The sequence below is a fragment of the Rosa chinensis genome, chromosome 6 (genome assembly GCF_002994745.2).
Source record: "Rosa chinensis cultivar Old Blush chromosome 6, RchiOBHm-V2, whole genome shotgun sequence".
NCBI classification, from domain to species: Eukaryota; Viridiplantae; Streptophyta; class Magnoliopsida; order Rosales; family Rosaceae; genus Rosa; species Rosa chinensis.
This window is the reverse complement of record NC_037093.1, coordinates 22,186,982-22,206,959: the sequence shown is the minus strand read 5'-3', so window position 1 is coordinate 22,206,959 and position 19,978 is coordinate 22,186,982.

Below are 19,978 nucleotides of genomic sequence, written 5' to 3'. Positions count from 1 at the left end.
GTTGAGAACCACCTCACTTCAAAAGGGATCATTCCTGTAATTCAGGCACCAAACCCTGATCTCCTATTCGAGCGTACGGCTACGAATAATGCCACCACCCTTATCTTGATGAGGCATCACATGGATAAATCACTCCGATTGGAGTACATGGCAATCAAGGATGCTAGAGAATTATGGGTTGCGCTAGAAGAGCGTTTTGGTAATGTCAAGGACACCCTCCTCCCCGACTTGAAAGTTCAATGGAGCAATCTACGATTCGCCGACCTGAAGTCCGTAGCTGAATATAATTTAGAAGTTCTACGCTTCAAAACTATGTTGGGGTTCTGTGGACAACCCGTCACAGAGCAAGAGCTAATTGAGAAAACTCTCTCCACCTTCCCCGTCTTAGCAATTTTGCTATCAAAGCAATATCGAACAGAATACAATACTGGACGGATCACGAGGTTTCATCAGCTAATTGATGTTATGTCTGTAGCTGAAGAACATGATAATATCCTCGTGAAGAATTATAATTTAAGGCTTGTTAGAACTAAGAGCGTTCATGAGGCGAATTATAATAATGCACCCAAAGGAGGGCGTAAGGAGAGGAACCCTAAAAATAAGGGACACAACGAACGTTTTGGTCCATATAACAGCCCTACAAAGGAAGTAATCGTCAGAATGAAGGACGAACACGTGGCAACACATGGCAACGTGGGAGAGGAGGCTGTGGGGCTCCAGGACATGGTGGAGCCTCCCAAGGCAGTGGGAATGGCTCCAACTTCTCTAGGGGAAGCCACCCAAGTGCAAACAATGCACCTCAATTAAAGGGAGGCAATCACAATGACATGTGTCATCGATGTGGATCAAGTGAGCATTGGTTCAAGCAATGCAATGCAAGCAAACAATTAGCTGCGCATTACAAGGCATATAGAGACTTTAGAGAGCATGAAGCCTATCTTGCTGAAGAAGAAGAAGAAGATGGTGATGATGCCAACGTCAATCTCACCATAGCGGACTTCAAATTTGACAAAGAATTGCACAAGGATGCTGCAGATTTTGATTAGTATAGGCCTTATTTTTATTTTCCAAGAATTATGTAATGGCAATATGCCTTAGTCAATAAATGACATTTTGTATTAACTCTTTCTCATGTGGCGCATCTAATTAAGTATGATGTCTAGGAAAGTAATTGAGATTAGTGGTATTTAAGAGAGCCTCGCTCCACCGACGTCTCTCTACTTCCCTGGTCATATTTGATTGGAGTTACCAAATGGATAGAGTGACTACGATTTGTCCAAATTTGATTTTTATTTTGGATTAGACTGTGGAAACTTTGATGTAATCATTGGCTATTATTAATAAAGTATCGATTTATTTTATTCAATGTCTTGGACATATTTTAATTTCAAACTTTATTATTTTTCAGTATGTTTCCCAGAGAGCTAGAATGCCTCGTGGATAGTGCAAGTACACATACCATCCTTCGAAATAGGTAACTATTTCTATGGATGATGCCCTCTAGATCTTACGTGACTATGATGGCTGGATCATCTCAATTGATTCATGATAGAGGACCAGCCCAATTTATGTTGCCAAATGGCACAATTTTAAATGTCACCGAAGCTCTTTATGCTCCTAGGGCAGGAAGAACCCTATTGAGCTTCAAAGATATAAGAGCCAATGGTTTTCATATGGAAACACATTGTGAGAATGGACAAGAGTTCCTTTGCATCACCTCTAATGACTACGGCCATAAAAGAGTCTTAGAGAAACTTATGTGTCGATCTAGTGGGTTGTATGCAACCACTATTCGAATAATTGAATCCAATCATGTTATGAGAGATGATTTATGGGCTTTCGACACATATAGGCTTTGGCATGACCGTTTGGGACATCCAGGTCGTGATATGATGATTCGCACGGACATCCATTTTTCAAAATGAAAAGAAGTAAAGATAGGATTTTGGACCCCGAAAGAGCCCCTGCGCCTCACGGCGCCGTTCACCCCTAAAAACCGGCCATCCTTGGCCAGCGTCACCATCACCCTGCGGCCCAAGGGTGGCTTTGACGCCATCAATGCTCTTTTGTCTCCAAATTTTACTTCTAAAGTCAATTGTGACTTCGTGGCTCAACCTAAATCCTCATTGGTTGTTTCTAAAGCCCATCACTAGTTCTGCAAAGCCTGCTGTTTAGAAAAATTAGGATCGAGACCATCCTATGCAAAGGACACTGAAGGAAATATACCATTCTTGCAAAGAATCCAAGGTGATATTTGTGGACCTATTCAACCACCATGCGGACCATTTAGATATTTTATGGTATTAGTTGAAGCATCGACACGCTGGTCACATGTCATGCTATTGTTCACAAGGAATGTTGCATTTGCTAAACTCCTAGCCCAAATTCTTAAGTTAAGGGCTCACCACCCTGATCATCCTATTAAGTCTATAAGATTAGACAATGCTGGGGAGTTTACATACTTTTGATGATTATTGCATGTCCATTGGGATTGAAGTTGAACATCCAGTTCCTCATGTTCAGAACCAAAATGGTCTCGCAGAAGCCACCATTAAACGACTACAAATGGTTGCTAGAGCATTGGTAATGCGCACAAATCTCTCTATTTCTGCTTGGGGCTATGCAATCTTGCATGCAGCTGTGCTTATTCGTCTAAGGCCTACTGCCACTCAACCTTTCTTTACGTCCCAGATGGTGACTGGGTATGAGTCTGATGTCTCACACTTACGCATATTTGGGTGTGCAGTCTATGTGCCAATTGCGCCGCTACAACTCCCTAAAATGGGTCCTCAAAGACGATTAGGTGTTTATGTTGGATATGATTCTCCAACAATTGTTTGCTACTTAGAACCCTTGACAGGCGATCTCTTTACCGCTCGATTTGCGGATTGTCACTGCGATGAGACAGTCTTCTCGTCGTTAGAGGGAGACAAGAACATAAATGTTCAACAGGAACGATAGGAATTGTCGTGGTTTGTCCCCACTCTGTCTTATCTTGATCCCCGAACCGCACAGTTCGAAATTGAAGTGCGGAGAATTCTCGATCTTCAGAACGTAGCAGAATCGATGCCTGATGCGTTTTCTGATATCGCCAAATTGACGAGATCACACATACCTGCTGCAAACGTGCGTGTAAGGATTGATGTTTCTAAAATTAGAGGACATGATGCCATCTCAAGGGCACCTGAGCAAGGCGCCAACGTCCCCTCTCATAGTGATGGTGCCATTGTGGCTAGGCCCATGGCTCCTACCAGGAAGCGCGGGAGGCCCATAGGTTTCAACGGATTCTCGCCTAAGAAAGAAAGCGAGTTTGACACAAAATAATCCATTAATCATCGATGTAAATAATCCATCTCATGAAAATATTCCGGATTATGGTTATGTCCAAGAGACATAATTGGGGGATGCTCCAATGTCAAAACCAATTCCAGAGAATAGAGAGATCTCCATGAATTACACTAGTGTGTACATGAGATGATGGATAGAAATTCTGTGGCAATTGATGATGCATTTGCATATCATGTTGCAAAAGGAATTATAGAATATGATGATATCGAACCTCGCTCTGTCGAAGAATGTCAACGAAGAGTGGATTGGCCTAAATGGAAAGATGCGATCCAGCTGAATTGGATTCACTAGCAAAGAGACAGGTATTTGGGCCTATAATGCAGACAAACCCCAGATGTAAAACCTGTTGGCCATAAATGGGTATTTGTTAGAAAGCGTAATGAGAAAAATGAGGTGGTTAGATATAAAGCCCGCCTCGTGGCACAAGGTTTCTCACAACGCCCTGGAATCGACTACGAGGAGACATATTCTCCCGTAATGGACGTTATAACGTTCCGCTACCTTGTCAGTTTGGTAGTTTCTAAAAAACTTGACATGCAGCTTATGGATGTGGTTACAGCATATCTCTATGGAGATCTAGATTCAGAGATATATATGAAGGTTCCAAATGGACTTCAATTACCCAAATCAAGTGGCTCTAAACCACGGAGCGCGTTTTCAATAAGATTAAAATGCTCACTATATGGATTAAAACAATCCGGACAGATGTGGTATAACCATCTAAGTGACTACTTTATTGGGAAGGGATATATTAATGATGAAATATGCCCATGCGTGTTCATTAAAAGAACAAGTTCCAGATTTGCAATCGTAGCAGTTTATGTCGATGACATGAACCTAATTGGAACTCTAGATGAGTTGAAGGAAACTGCTAAACATTTGAAATCCGAATTTGAGATGAAAGACCTTGGGAAAACACTGTTTGTCGCGGTTTAGAACTCGAGCATCGTAGTGATGGGATTTTGATCCATCAGTCTGCATATTCTCAGAAAATTCTAAGGCGCTTTAATGAAGATAAAGCAAAGCCTGTGAGTACTCCCATGATCGACCGTAGTCTTGAGCCCGAAAAAGATCTATTCCGTCCAAAGGATGAGGACGAAGAATCATTAGAGGCCGAAGTGCCATACTTAAGTGCAATAGGCGCATTATTGTACTTAGCTCAATGCACAAGATCAGACATTTCCTTCGCAGTGAACTTGTTAGCTAGACATAGCTCTGCACCAACACGCCGCCATTGGATTGGTGTAAAGACAATCTTTCGATACCTTAGAGGTACGATTGATATGAGCCTATTCTATCCCTACAGAGAGAAAAGGAATGACAGAAATTTGGGATCAGACCCCAAGAGGCAAAATGCCACCATCCAAGGGTTGGCCGCCGGCCATGTTGCCGCCACCGCCGTCCATGGTGGCCGGCGTCTCCCTACTCCCCTCCATCAAAATGACAACGATGTTTTGATGGGTTTTGCTGATGCAGGGTACCTCTCTGACCCTCACAAAGGTCGCTCCCAAACGGGTTATGTATTTGCCATGGGAAGCACTGCGATATGTTGGAGGTCTGCGAAACAGACAGTTGTTGCTACTTCCTCAAATCATGCAGAGATTATTGCTCAACATGAAGCTGTGTGTGAATTCATATGGCTAAGGTCTGTAATTAGACATATTCAAGGAAGTTGTGGTTTGAAGTCTACCACGGGTGAACCTACATGCATTTATGAGGATAATGCAGCTTGTATTGAGCAAATGAAGTTAGGTTTCATCAAGGGCGACAACACCAAGCATATATCACCTAAGTTCTTTTATAATCAGCAACAACAATCACTTCTAAAGATTGAAGTGAATCAAATCCGATCAGAGGATAATGTAGCTGACTTGTTCACTAAGTCGTTACCTAAATCCATCTTCGAGAAACATGTGAAGAGCATCAGATTGAGAAAGTTATCCGAACTCCCATGATTGTAGCAATCAGGGGGAGATATCGACATTAGGGGGAGTTATGATGCCTACATGTTCTATCTCGAAGAGTGAAGGACGTGTTGTACTCTTTTTCTTCTCCTCGAGCTTGTTTTTGTCCCACATGGTTTTTCACTCGAGCAAGGTTTTTAATGAGGCAACGAATGAAGCGTCACCACCAAGTTTGAGAGGCACAAGGGGGAGTGTTAAAGGAAAATCAGTTTTGTGTGCCTAATCAAACTAGGAGTTCCTAGTTCTATTCAGATTAGATTTCCTTGTAACATTAGAACATGTACTTTGTAATCCCTATATATAGGGCTCCTATTCTCAATAATGAAATACAATTCTCTCTTCAATCTCTCTCGAATTCTCTTTTACTTAAACATTGTGATGTTTATCATACACTCATTTTACATCTACTTGAACAAAAATTACAATTTATATGAATCAAAATTACAACATTGAGAACAAAGTTACCATATTCATTTACACTATTTGCATATAATTAAAACAAAATTACAGCATTGACGACGAATTTGTTCAAAAACTTGTAACAATGTTGTAGGTGGTGTAATTATCATTAATAGAACTAAGATTACACAAAATATGACTCAGGTTACCACTTTGACAACAAAGTTTTTGTCACATTTGTAAATGTATGTATGATATGCGGGTATGTATTATAGAATTTTTCTGCTCGATAAACTTAGAAAATATCGTACAAATTGGACAAAGAGGAGAACGAGCAACCTTTCTTTTGAATAAATTTGCCATAACCAGCAACTACATCAACACAAGCTTTCCGCAAAAAATGCTTTATCATTGCTCTACCTCGAAAGACCAAATTACCTTCCAAACCTTACTGCCGAGAGGTTGTTTTATGTCAATATGAAATTAATGGTAATCAGACTTTACAGTATACACACCATTCTTATAAACGCTTCCTCTCCTAACCACCAAGAATAGATTGAGATTTAACTCCAATAAGCATCGGCGGAATTCGAACCCAAGTGTCGGGTTACCACACCGGCAGACTCTTACCAACTCGACCACCTGTGATGGTTATATGCGCCCCATTCTTCTCATAGGGCCAAATTAGTCTATATATATATATATATCGTGCTCCCAAACTCTTGAAATTGGGATAGATTCAATAGCCTTGCCTTCCATAATAGAAAAGAATGCCTGATAGGATCTAGATGCCAAGAAAATTCTGCCCACTCAATGAGGCCACAAACTCTACCATAAGGTTCAGAGGGTCAAGAGCATTTCAGGTGAGTTCAAATGTGCAGGGGTGACTCATTGGTCCGAAAATGGAAAATAGTTAAGTTGGCAACTAGTTAAAGGATTGGAACTATTAAAAGAAGAAATTGACTCGAATTTTAATTGAAAATTTAAATGTGGCAGGGAGTCCTAATTTTCTAAAATGTAAACACTTGAAACCTTTACTGATGTTAATTAGCAGATTAAAGCTTCTAAATTCCCCATGTTTTCGAAAGCTTTGAGAAATGAAGCCACAGTTGACGTTGTTGGTGCTCGATAAGAGAAGCACTTCTAGGCTAGCTTTGCAAACATGTTAACATTCACAATGCCATGCAATCAAGTCAGAACTTAATTCTTCATAAAAATTGCACGAAACAAAGACTAATTAATCAGTGCCCTCGACTTTTCCCTCAAAACCCTAGGAGGCACATCTGGTCCACCATCATCAGCATACGCCCGGTCCGACGGCACGCCCTAGTGGCGGCGTCGTCGTCTGACGGGCCATAGTGGACCCCATGTCCGGCAGTGGATGGTACTGGCGTAAACCCAGTCGGAGTGCAAGTTGTAGGGTGGAATCGCTATCCAAATCGCGAGGAGATCCGGCCGATGATGAGCAGCGTGGGTGGGACGTCTGGCGGATGGGACTGGTGTTGTTCTCCCCAAGGTGGCAGGAGGTGGTGGCGAAGGCGGGATCCGTTGGGCCCAGATCGTATCGGAGCGTTTCGATCGGGTTCGGTTTGGGTTCGGGATCTGATGGTCTTGGTGGCGATGCTTGCTGGCGTTTTGGGAAGGATGGGAGGATGGAGGAGCAGCCTGTGCTTGCTCGGTGCGGTGGCTTTGTCGCCGGTGGTGGGACGGCGGGGGTATTGCTTTGTGTAGGCCTAATCGGGCTATGTGCCTGTGTATGCACTCTACGTGCCTTGTCTGCTCTAGGCCGGCGGCGAGTTATTTGCTTCGTCAAATGGGCGCTACCGCCTAGTGGCAGGGTGAGACTAAGTGTCGTCGGATTTACTGTTCGGCGGCAGCATAAGAGGAAAGCTGTGCTAAAGCAGGTAATTATGCCATGTTGTACACGGGGTACATATCGAGTTATCTTTCCGCTATGTCACTACTATGTTAAAGCAAATAGAGTAGCTATTTAGGCACTCTTTGCTAATTGGTGCTTGTTAGAATACAAGTCTTATGTAGAGATATCTGATATTATTTCGGAAAATATTCTAGATGCTTATTGCAATCAGGGGTTTAGGCTCAATGTCCCCCCCTTGTATTCGACAGTTTCATTAATCGAGGCTTGAGGGCAGCCACACCAGCCCTTTATTCAAAAAAAAAAAAAACTAATTAATCATCACTCATCAGAATAAATAACAAGTTTTATTATATGAAGACGGAAGATCAGAAAAGTACTTTGCCAAGATAGTACAAGATCGAAAAGATATAAATTCTGAAATCATGCCTCCCATATTAATTAGTGTTTTTCATATATAGTAAAGTAGTCCAATTTCATATGCTTTGTGGATGTCTTTGCTGTCACGGAGGTGTTAAATTTAAGAAATTCAAGGAGTGTATCCGAGCCATCGATGATAAGTCGAAAAGTAACGACTCCTGGTTGCGGCTTCCGGTAATCGCCCCGTGACACTGTCCGGAATTGATACAGGTTGTGAGTCCTTTTGCGGTTCTGGGCAACCGCAAACTTTCCGACCTCAATCACATGAGGATCACTAAGGTTAGTTATGGGCTTCCAAGCAAGGTCGCTGCCACCAACATCCGTGATGGCGAGGAGAGGAAAGAGAAGAGCAACGATTGCCAAGAGGTAGTAAGCGCCCATGATATATGGATGATGAGATAATATGATGAGACTTCTAATATATGCATGGTTTATATAGGGGGGTGGAAGTTAACTGAAAAAGAGAGTAATAATTATTGAATCCATGCAATTCGAGAAAGTTTAGAGGAATTAATTAAATAGGAAGAAAAAATTCTCAGGAAAAAAAAAGATAAAACTAGGAAACATGTTTTTGTTTTAGGGAATCAGAAATTGAGAGATAATCGCTGTGTATTCTCATTGATAATAAGGGCCTCTTTATATAGAGGATTACAATGCATAGAGTTAGAATCATACAAGGAAAGAGAATCTCTAGATTCTTCTAATTGAACCCTATTACCACTAGGTCAAGTAACCTAAAGTTTGGATTAAACACAAATAGAGATATCCTTAAACACTCCCCCTTGTGTTGTCCAAATGCGGTGCTTCTCTCGTTGCCTCGTTAAAAACCTTGCCGAGTAACAAAAACCCAGTGGGACAAAAATAACCTCGGTCGAAGGGGAAAAAGAGCACAACACACCCTTCACGTTTCGAGGTGAACATGTAGACATCTCCCCCTGATGTCTGCGCCTCCCCCTGATGACTACGATCATGGGAGTTTAGATAATTTCCGCAAGCCAATTCTTGCCACATGTTTCTCGAACGTGGATTTAGGCAATGACTTAGTAAACAAGTCTGCCTCATTGTCCTTAGATTGAACCTAGTTCACTTTGATCTCGAAGAGAGTCTGTTGTTGCTGATTATGCTTGGTGTTATCGCTTTTGATATAGCCTTGCCTCATTTGTTCAAAACAAGTAGCATTATCCTAAATGCTCGTAGGCTCATCTGTGGTAGACTTCAAACCACAATTGTTCGAACATGCGTAATTATGGATCCAATCCATATACATTCACAAACCACTTCGTCAAGAGCAATGATCTCTGCATTGTTCGAAGATATAGCGACTATGGTCTATTATGTAGACCTCCAAGATGTCACAGTCTTTTCCCATGGTGAACACTTGACCGGATTGGAAATGACCTTTGTGTGGGTCAGAGAGATACCCAACATCAGCAAAACCTTCCAAAACACATGTAGTTTTGGGATGGGGGTAGTGGACGCAGGCCAGTGTTGGCGGCGTACCTGGTGTGTGATGGGTCCGAATCCATCATCTCTTTGTAGGGATAAAACAAGCCCATATCAATTATACATCTCAAATATCGAAAGATATCTTTTACAACAATCCAATGGCGTTGCGTTGGCGCAGAGCTATATCTAGCTAACAAGTTCACAACATATGAGATGTCCGGTCTTGTGCATTGGGATAAGTACAATAATGTGCCTATTGTACTAAGTAAGGCATTTCTGCCTCTAGCACATCTTCGTCATCATCCTTTCGACGAAGGGGATCCTTTTCAGGATCAAGACTATGGACGATCATGGGGGTACTTGAAAGCTTGACCTTGTCAAAATGCCTAAGCATCTATCAACACGATGCTCAAGTTCTAAACTGAGACATAATCGTGTTCTCCCAAAATACTTCATCTCAAACTCGGATTTCAAGTGTTCAGTGGTTTCCCTTAACTCTTTAAGGGCTTCTAATGAAGATCATGTCCAACATGAACCGCGATAGAATCCGAAACTTGTCATAGAAATGCGTGGGCATATCCCTTCCCAATCAAGTAGTCACTTTAGTGAGCGTTTCAATCTTATTGTAAACGCGCTCCGTGGTCTAGAGCCTCTTGACTTGGGTAAATGAAGTTCACCATGAACCTTCATGTATATTCCGTATCTAGATCCCCATAGAGATACGTAGTGACCACATTTGTAAGCTGCATGTTCAGTTATTCGGAAACTACCAAACTGACAAGGTAGTGGAGTGCAATGACATCCATTACGAGAGAATATGTCTCATCGTAGTCGATTCTAGGGTGTTTTGTGAGAAGCCTTGCACCATAAGGCGAGATTACCATCTCTTTTTCTCATCACGCTTTCTAACGAAGACCCATTAGTCAATAGGTTTTATGTCAGGAGGTGTTAGCATCTCTAGCTCGAAAACCTTCCTCTTCGTTAGAGAATCCATCTTAACCTGGATCGCATCTTTCCATTTAGGCCAAATCTCTCTACGTTGGCATTCATTCATCAACGGAGCATGGTTCGATATCATCTGACTCAACAAACTCATGCGCAATGAAATACGCAACTACATCACCAATTATGATGGAGTTTCTATCCCACGTCTCATGTACACTAGTGTAAGTTTCATAGAGCTCTATATTCTCAGGAATAGGTTCTGACGTTGAGGCATCCCCCAATGATAACCATAACCCGAAAGATTCTCATAAGACGGATTTTGAGTCTTGATGATCAAAGGATTGAAATGTGCCAAAGTATCCTTCGAACTCACGGGCCTCCCACGCATCCTAGCTGGGGCCATGGCCTGTAACGCCAGAGTGCCACTCTCTTTGGCGTTGGCACCATGCCTATCGCCATGTAGGTTGGCGCTATGTCCTCTCGTAGGGACGTACTGTGATCTCGTCACTTTAATAGGGATCAAGATGAGACATAGTGGGGACAGACCACGACAATTCCTGTCGTTCCTGTTGAACATCTATGTTCTTATCTCCCCCGAACGACGGGAAGACTGTTTCATCAAAGTGACATCCACAAATCTAGTGATAAGGAGATCGCCTTGCAAGGGCATTAAGTGGCGGACGATTGTTGGAGTCTCAAATCCAACTGAGTTGCCCATTCGTCTGTAAGGACCTATCATAGTGCGCTGTAGCAGCGCAATGGGCACATAAATGGCTCACTCAAATGTGCGTAAGTACAAAATAGTTGTACCCAGTCACTAGCTGTAACGCAGGGGTACATTGAGTGGCGGTAGGTCGTAGACGAATTAGCATAGCTGTATGCGATATTGCATCACCTCAAGCGGATATAAGGAGAATGGTGCGCATTACCAATGTCCAGACTATCATCGTAGTCGTTTCCGTGAGACCAATTGGGGTGTACATGCGAATATGATGTCCAACATCAATCCCAATACAATAACCATCGAAAGTCTTCGATGTAAACTCTCCAGCATAGTCAAATCCAATTGACTGAATATGATGATTTGGGGAGTGAGCCCGTTGTCATATGATATGTGCTAGGAGTGTAGCATAAGCAGCATTACAAGTGGACAATGGCACGACACGTGACCAGCGTGTTTGCGTGTCAACCAACATCATGAGATATTTAAACGTCCGCAAGTTGGTTGAATCAGTCCATAGAATCCTCATGGATTCGATGTAAGAACAGAATGAGTATTTTCATATCCTTTGCGTAGGACGGTCTCAATCCTAATTTCCCGAACGAACTGGCTTTGCAAAATGAGCGAGAGGCCTTAGAAGCGACATGAGGATTTTGGTTGGGCATGAGCATCTGTAGCGCTATTAGAAGCAAAATGTGTGACTACATCTCCCATCATGGCGTTAGAGCCATGGAAATTAGCATGTATGGCGTCATGGCCACAAGGAGGAACAACCATGGCGTTATGCTCATGGTTGGCACCTTTTATGGCGTCATCAGATTCTTGCTTCGTTTTGCTCAAAATGATGGATGTCCGAGTGAAGTCTTTAGTAGACGGATCATCATATCATGACCATGATGACCTATCCTGTCGTGACAAAGCCAATATGTGTCTAAATCCAAGAGATCTTCTCTCATAACTTTATTGGATTTAATAGCTCGAATAATGACATAGAGTCCACTAGAGAGACACATAAACTTCTCTAAGATGTGCCTTTGTTCGCAATCATTAGAGGTATTCGCAAAGGAACTCATCTCCGTTCTACATGCGTTTTCGCATGGAATCCATTGGCTATTCATAGAGCAATTTGCCCTAAGAGTGTAGAGAGTTTCTGTGACAGTAATTAAGGTGCCATTTGGCAAGTGGAACTTGAGCTATTCCATGTCCTTGAATTAATATTATTGGCCCATCCATCGTAGTCACAAAGTAATATGCTCAGAATCAAAATTGAGTCATAATGAAAAGAACTCGAAATTTTATTCATAAGCCAATGGAGTACATCATTGTTTCTTTGATCAAAGAAAATCTAATCCAATAAACATGGCAATCGCTTACATCTCTTGAAAAATAAAAAGACTTAATCAAAATCGCCAGTTTCTGGGTCTTGATCCTTATAGTCTTCCACCCTTAGATCGAGATCGCCATCTTGATCTTCTTGTTCCATGTAATTTGCTTCCCTTGCTTCACGATACGTCTTGTATGCGTTTGCAACATTATGGGGTGCTGTACATGCTTTGGCCCAATGTTAAGTTGATCCACATCGAAAACAAATATCATTATGGTCAGGCTCCCTTGATCGAGGCGCCATTGGGGCGCGATTTGGACGACCAATGCTCTTGGTGGCGTTACCACCATGGTCGGAGGCTCCTCCTCTCTCTCTCTTCACACGTTGACCTCTATGGTTCTGTGCACGCCTCTCTTGGCGATTTCCTTCCTCTTTAGGGCGAACATATGGACCAGAATTGTCCCTACTCTTAGGGTTTCGCTCCTTGCGTCCTCCATTGGGGGCGCGACTATAGTTAGACTTCGGAATAGACTTAGTTTCCACGGGTCTAGCATTATAGTTCTTCACAAGAATATTGTCGTGCTTTTTAGCTACATTCATGGCGCCAATGGGCTCATGAAACCTTGTGATACGTCCTGCATTTACATCAATCCGATAATTCTTAAAAATCATCAGTGCAAAGACGGGGAAGGTAGAGAGAGTCTTCTCGATCAACATCGTATCAGTTATGGCTTGGCCACAAAACTCCATCAGAGACTTGATACGAAGGGCTTCCGAGTTATAATCAAGCACAGACTTGAAATCACAAAAGCGGAGGCTATGCCATCGCACAAATCAGGAAGGAGGGAGTCATGAATGTTGCCAAATCGTTGCTCAAGTTCTACCCATAGCCTTGTCATGAGAATTATGGCTTTAGCTTGTTTTGGTTCGAAAGCAATAGCTTGCTCAATGGAGAGCACGTTCTGACTAGGCTCTTGGATGGCTCCCAGAAGTCCATCAGCCTTAAGATGTTGGCGCACATCTCGGACCCACCTATGGTATCCTGCGACAGTTGTCTCTAGTGGAACGAAGTTCAACTTGTTCAGGTTACTCATCCTGAAAAACAACACAAGATTAGGGTTAGTTTCGGAGCGAAAAGGCTACCACCAAAAACTATTAAATTTCTGAGCGTAGTCGCTTCCAAGAAATTAGGGATTTTCTGAGCATAGTCGCTTCCAAGAAAATCCGATTCCAAGAGGCGTTTTGGATTAGATCGAAACAACGATGTATGTGGTCGATCGTTTTCTTCTCAACAAACTCTAAGTTTGGAGGACTCTACAAGCTCCAAGCTTGGAGTGAGCACGAACCCCCACAGTTCGGCTTTTGGTCTCCCCTATGAAGAAGAAAGGACGATGGAAGTCCCCGAGAAAAGAAGAAGAAATTGAAAAACTTCAAAAAAACAGGAACTTTTAGAAAAGTTTACCTTGAAAAATTTGCCAGAAATCTTGACTGAAAAGTTGGCATGAAAAATATCACCGGAAAAGTTACTGTAGCTGCGAGAAAAGTGGCCGGAAGTTGGCCGGAAAACTCGCCTGAAAAGTGTTGACTGACCGTTGACCGGGGTGCTGACTTGGCAGTCCGGATGATGACGTGGCAGCTGACTGGACGCCTGCGTGTATGCTGACGTGGCAAGGGATTCTGGGCTTGGCGGCTCGGCTGATTCACGTGGGCTCCGCTTGGGCCAGCTGCAAGTGGGCTGGTCCTTTGCTTCTGGGCTTCGGGCTGCTCTGTTGCTTGGGCTGGGCTCTACTTCTGCCTCCTTTTTTTTTTTTTTCCTTTTCTGCCGGTTCGGTTGCTGTCTTTTCCGTTGGCCGGTTCGGATGTTTCCAGGCTGGTTCCGGTGGTTATTTTTCCGGTTCCGGTAATCTGGGTTTGAGGCGCTGCAGTTGATGGAGTACGGATGTCAGAGGGGGAGGAAAAGGCCTTAAACCGGGCAGAGGGGTTTCTGGTACTTCTGAGGGCTGGTTCGGTATTTTTCCGGCCGGTTCTTGGGGTGGTTCCGCCGGTTCTGGACTCCTGGGGTCGAAACCTTCAAGGTGGGTGGTGGTGGTTTCTGGGATTTGAAGGCTATGAATTTAGGGCTTCAGGGTTAAGGCTTCGTGCTGATAACGTGTTTTAGGGAATCAGAAATTGAGAGATAATCGCTGTGTATTCTCATTGATAATAAGGGCCTCTTTATATAGAGGATTACAATGCATAGAGTTAGAATCATACAAGGAAAAAGAATCTCTAGATTCTTCTAATTGGACCCTATTACCACTAGGTCAAGTAACCTAGAGTTTGAATTAAACACAAATAGAGATATCCTTAAACAGTTTTGTTATTGTATATGGACGAATCCTAACTCTATTACCTTATATATATAGCGAGAATCAGTCTACATTCAAATATTAACAACACAAATTATGTATGAATCCCTTTATTTTCAAAATCAAGGATTTATTACTCTCATATTTAATCTATCAAATAAAACGGTAATCGTTTAGTAATTAAATTAGTACATGCTACATATCTCATTTACTAAATATGAGTGTCAAATATGTCACATCAACACATTTCATTTTTATTTTTTTCATTCATACTTACAAAGTAAGACAACGCGGGGCCCAGAGGGTGGTAATCACTAGATTAAAATCTAGGTGGAGAGTCGGATACGTATTATCAATTTAATGTAGATTGAAAAGCTCAACATGCCTGAACATAGAAATAGAGTTGACAATCACTGGTTCGGAGAGTTCCTTTTTTTTCGATAGAAAATTATGCGACATTAGTTTGAGTAGCGGCGATTGCCATCCTACTATTTCTTTGTTCACTTTACTTACTCATTACACCATACATTTTAATTTCAATTATTAAATGAATGCGGCTATTGCCACCCTACCATATTCTTTGTTCACCCTACTTGCTCATTACACCCTACATTTTAATTTCAATTATTATATTTACTTATCTAACTCATTTTCTCTTTCTAGAAATATCCCTATATGACACATCCAATTAAAGAATATTTTTTTAATGAAAATCTTTAATTTAATTTATACCAATTATTAAAGTTTCCTAATAAAATCATAATCTGATTTACTTCCATTTTCTTAATTTTTTTTCTTTTAGTTTCAATAATGTTCATCTAATTTAATCCATGTTAAAAGACTAAAGTTAACAACTATGAGTAATGAAGAAGAGATTGATTATTTTTTATATATTTTTTGTGTGTGTTTTACAAAGGGTATTACAAAGGTGATGAAGTTAACACTAATAGTTTTGTGAATTGAATCACGGATTACGTTGAGGAGGCAACAAAAAGTTATAAAAAAAATTAATAAATTCAAATTTGGGTGGAGAAGATAAAGATTAAGTAGTCTTTGTATTTAATTAATTGGTTATGCATTTAATTTTCTTTACATATTTAGATTTTACAAAATTAGTGTACTTATTAGTCATTTTGCACTTGGGTGATATTGTCTTTCAATAACTCAAATGTTTGTAGGGTGAACTAAGAAAATGGTAGGGTGGCAATAGCCACATCCTTATTAAATTTACTTATCTAATCCATTTCTCTTTCCAAGAATATTCTTATATAATATATCCAATTAAAAAAGAATTTTTTTAATGAAAATCTCTCATTTAATTTATACTAATACAAAAACTAAAATATATTAAAATTTCATAATAAAATCATAATCTGATTTACTTCCATTTTAATTTTTTTTTCCTTTCAGTTTCAATTTTCGTCTATTTCAATTTGTGTCAAAAGATTAGTAAGTTAATAACTATGAGCAATGGAGAAAAGATTGAGATTTTTTTTTCGCGTATTAAATTTTACTTTCGGTGTTCACAAAGGGTATTGCAAATTTTTTTATGAAGTTAACACTAATAGTTTTGTAAAGGGTGGGGCTATTTCCACCCCACTAAATGCTTTGTTCCCCCTACAATTATATTTTTATCTTGAAACTTCCAATTTCACCCTCAAATAATTCAGATAAAAAAAAAATATCACCATTGAAAATGTGAAATTGGAAAAGCTAAAAAAAAACACCATCGTGCTACAATCCCATGCTTTCTAGTTTCTTTTTACTCTTTCGGTTTTTTTCCTCTTCTCTATTCTTCTCCCTTCATCAGCTACTGTGACGTAGAATCACATGAAATAGAACAAAATAATACTAACCAACAATTCTTTTCAGTTGTTGCTATAACATGAAAATTTCGTCTAACTAATTGTTTGGTAGGCTAGCGATGAAGAAGATGAGATAATATATATATATATATATATATATATATATATATTTTGTGTACAGAAAGCTGAGATGATAAAATAGATGTCTGTTGGGTAAAGTTTTATTTATTGATAAAATTGATTTTGTTTAAGTAAATCCAGATTGTGTATAGCCCAAACTCTAGGTTACTTGACCTAGTGGTAATAGGGTTTTAATTAGAGATAATCTTGGAGAATTTTAGAGATATCTATTCATTTTACGATTACTTTCCTTGTACAACTCTGATTTTATGCTTTGTAATCCTCTATATAAAGAGGCCCCTATTATCAATGAAAGCACAACAATTTTTCTCTCAAATATCGATTCCCTAAAACACGTTATCAGCACGAAGCCCTAACCCTGAAATCCTAAAATCGTAGCCTTTAAACCTTAGCAACCACCGCCGCATATATTGAAGCCCCCAATCTCAGGAGTCCAGAACCGGTGGCGCCACCCCAAGAACCGACGGGAAAAAAACCGAACCGGCCCCTAGAAGAAGCAAAACATCCCTTGCCCGGTTCGCATTCTTCCAGTCTGCCTCCAGCCACCATATTACGTCACCATTAGCGCCTTGATTCTAGATTCTGGGAACCGGAAATTTTTTCCCCGGAACTGACCTTAAAGTTTCCGAACCGGCCACTAAAAGCAGCTGCACGGTTGAACCGCTAGAGAGAAGAAAAGAAAAAAAAAAAGGGAAAGGAAAAGAAGGCAGCTCAGAAGCCTAAACGCCCAACGCCAGAAGCCCAATTAGCCAAAAAAAGAAAAAAAGAAGAAGGAGGTAGCAGGCCTATTGACGCAGCCCACTGCCACATCAGCACCAGTGACACGTCAGCTCCGACGACTATTTTGAGGTAATTTTTACTAAAAGTTCCCGTTTTTGAAGTTTTTATTCTTTTCCTCGGAGACTTGCAAACTTCCTTCTTCTACCCCTCCTTTCTTCTTCATAGGGGAGACCTAATTAAGCCGAACTAGGGGGGTTCGTGCTCACTCCAATCTTGGAGCTTGTAGAGTCCTCCAAACTTAGAGTTTGTTGAGAATAAACGATCGACCACAAACATCATTGTTTCGATCTAATCCAACCCCTCTTGGAATCAAATTTCTTAGAAGCTACTAAGCTTGAAAATTCCTAATTTCTTGGAAGCGACTACGCTTAGAAATTTTTATTGTTTTCGTGGTAGCCTTTTTCGCTCCGAAACTAACCCTATTTTCTTATTGTTTTTCAGGATGAGTAACTTGAACAAGTTGAGCTTCGCTCCACTAGAGACAACAGGCGCATGATACCACAAGTGGGTCCGTGATATGCGCTAGCATCTTAAGGCTGATGGGATCCTAGATACGATCCAAGAGCCAAGTCAGAACATGCTTACTCTTTAACAAGTTGTCGATTTTGAAGCGAATAGAGCTACAAGAGAGGCGAATGAAGCTAAAGCCATAATTCTCATGACAAGGCACATGAATGACGCACTCCGGAATGAGTACCTCAATGAGGAAGACCTAAGAAAACTATGGGTAGAACTCGAGCAACATTTTGGCAACGTTCATGACTCCCTGCTTCCTAATTTAGAAGTGAGATGACATAGCCTCCGCTTCTGTGATTTCAAGTCTGTACTTGACTACAATTCAGAAGCACTTCGTATCAAGTCTTTGATGGAATTATGTGAGCTGAAAATCACTGATACGATGTTGATCGATAAGACTCTCTCTACCTTCCCCGTCTCTGCATTGATGCGTCAATGCTGGACGCATCACAAGATTTCATGAGCTGATTGGAGCCATGAACGTAGCTGAAAAGCATGACAACATACTTGTGAAGAATTATAACTCTAGACCCGTGGAAGCCAATCCAATTCTGGAGTCTAACTATAGTCACGCCCCAACTCTTTCTTAACAACTCTATCAACTAAGGTAAGGTGAGGCAAGGTATGAACAATAAAAGATAATTCTAGAATCAGTAAAGTGATACAGCCATACTGCCAATACTCCCCTTCATGCTAGATCAAGGGGATTCATTGATCTAAGCTTGCCCAAAATCCTGCGAAACTGAGCAGTGGGAAGCAATTTGGTGAAAATATCAGCCAACTGATCATGACTTCGAGTATAATGAGTATCGATAATCTTGGATTGAACTTGAGCTCGAATATAGTGCCATTCAATTTCTATGTGCTTGGTTCTTTTATGAAAGACTGGATTAGAAGTAATGTGCATTGTAGCTTGGTTGTCACAGAAAAGAGATATTGGTTGACTACTAGGAAACCCCAAATCAAAGAAGACCTTTCAACTAAATAAGCTCACAAGCAGCGAAGCCATAGCTCTGTATTCAGCCTTTGCATTGGAGCAAGCAACAACATGCAGTTTGCTTCTTGCTCTTCCAAGTAACTAAGTTACCACCAACAAATATGCAAAACCCAGTAGTGGATTTTCGATCAAGAGAGTTGCCTGCCCAATTAGCATCAATGTATCCCATTATGTGAGTGTTTCCATTGTTTTGATGAAAAATGCCTCTATCAGCAGAATTTTTGAGATAACGAAGGATTCACTTTACAATGTGAAGATGAGCCAAAGTTGGAGCATGCATGAACTGGTTGACAATGCTTACAGCATAAGCAATGCCAGATCGAGTGATTGTGAGATAGATAAGATTACTAACTAACCTTTGATAGGAACTTAGATTAAAGAGTGGCTCACTCAACACATCAAGTTGCAGCTTGCTGTCAAGAGGATTGCAAGCTGGTTTGCAATCTCTCAAATTTGCATCTTGCAGAAAATCAAGAACATGCTTTCTTTGGTTGAGAAAGAGGCCTTTATGGGAAGTAGCCATTTCTATACCAAAAAAGTACTTAAGAGTCTCCAAATCTTTGATAGAAAACCTGCTTCGAAGAGATTGTTTGAGAGACTGAATCTCTTCAACATTGTCACCGGTCACTATCAAATCATCAACATATATAAGCACAATAAGTTTACTAGTTGAACAATTAAACAAACAATGAAGAATCTACATTGCTTCTATGGAAACCAACTTCTTCAAGTACTGAACTAAGTTTGGCATACCATGCACGTAGAGATTGTTTTAAGCCATAAATGGTTTTGTGTAGCTTGCACACTATATCAGGATCATGAGACTGAGAATGACCAGGAGGCAACTTCATATAGACCTCCTCTTCAAAATCACCATGTAAGAAAGTGTGTTTCACATCCATTTGGTAGAGTGGCCATGCATGATTAACTAAAACTGATAACTAAGCT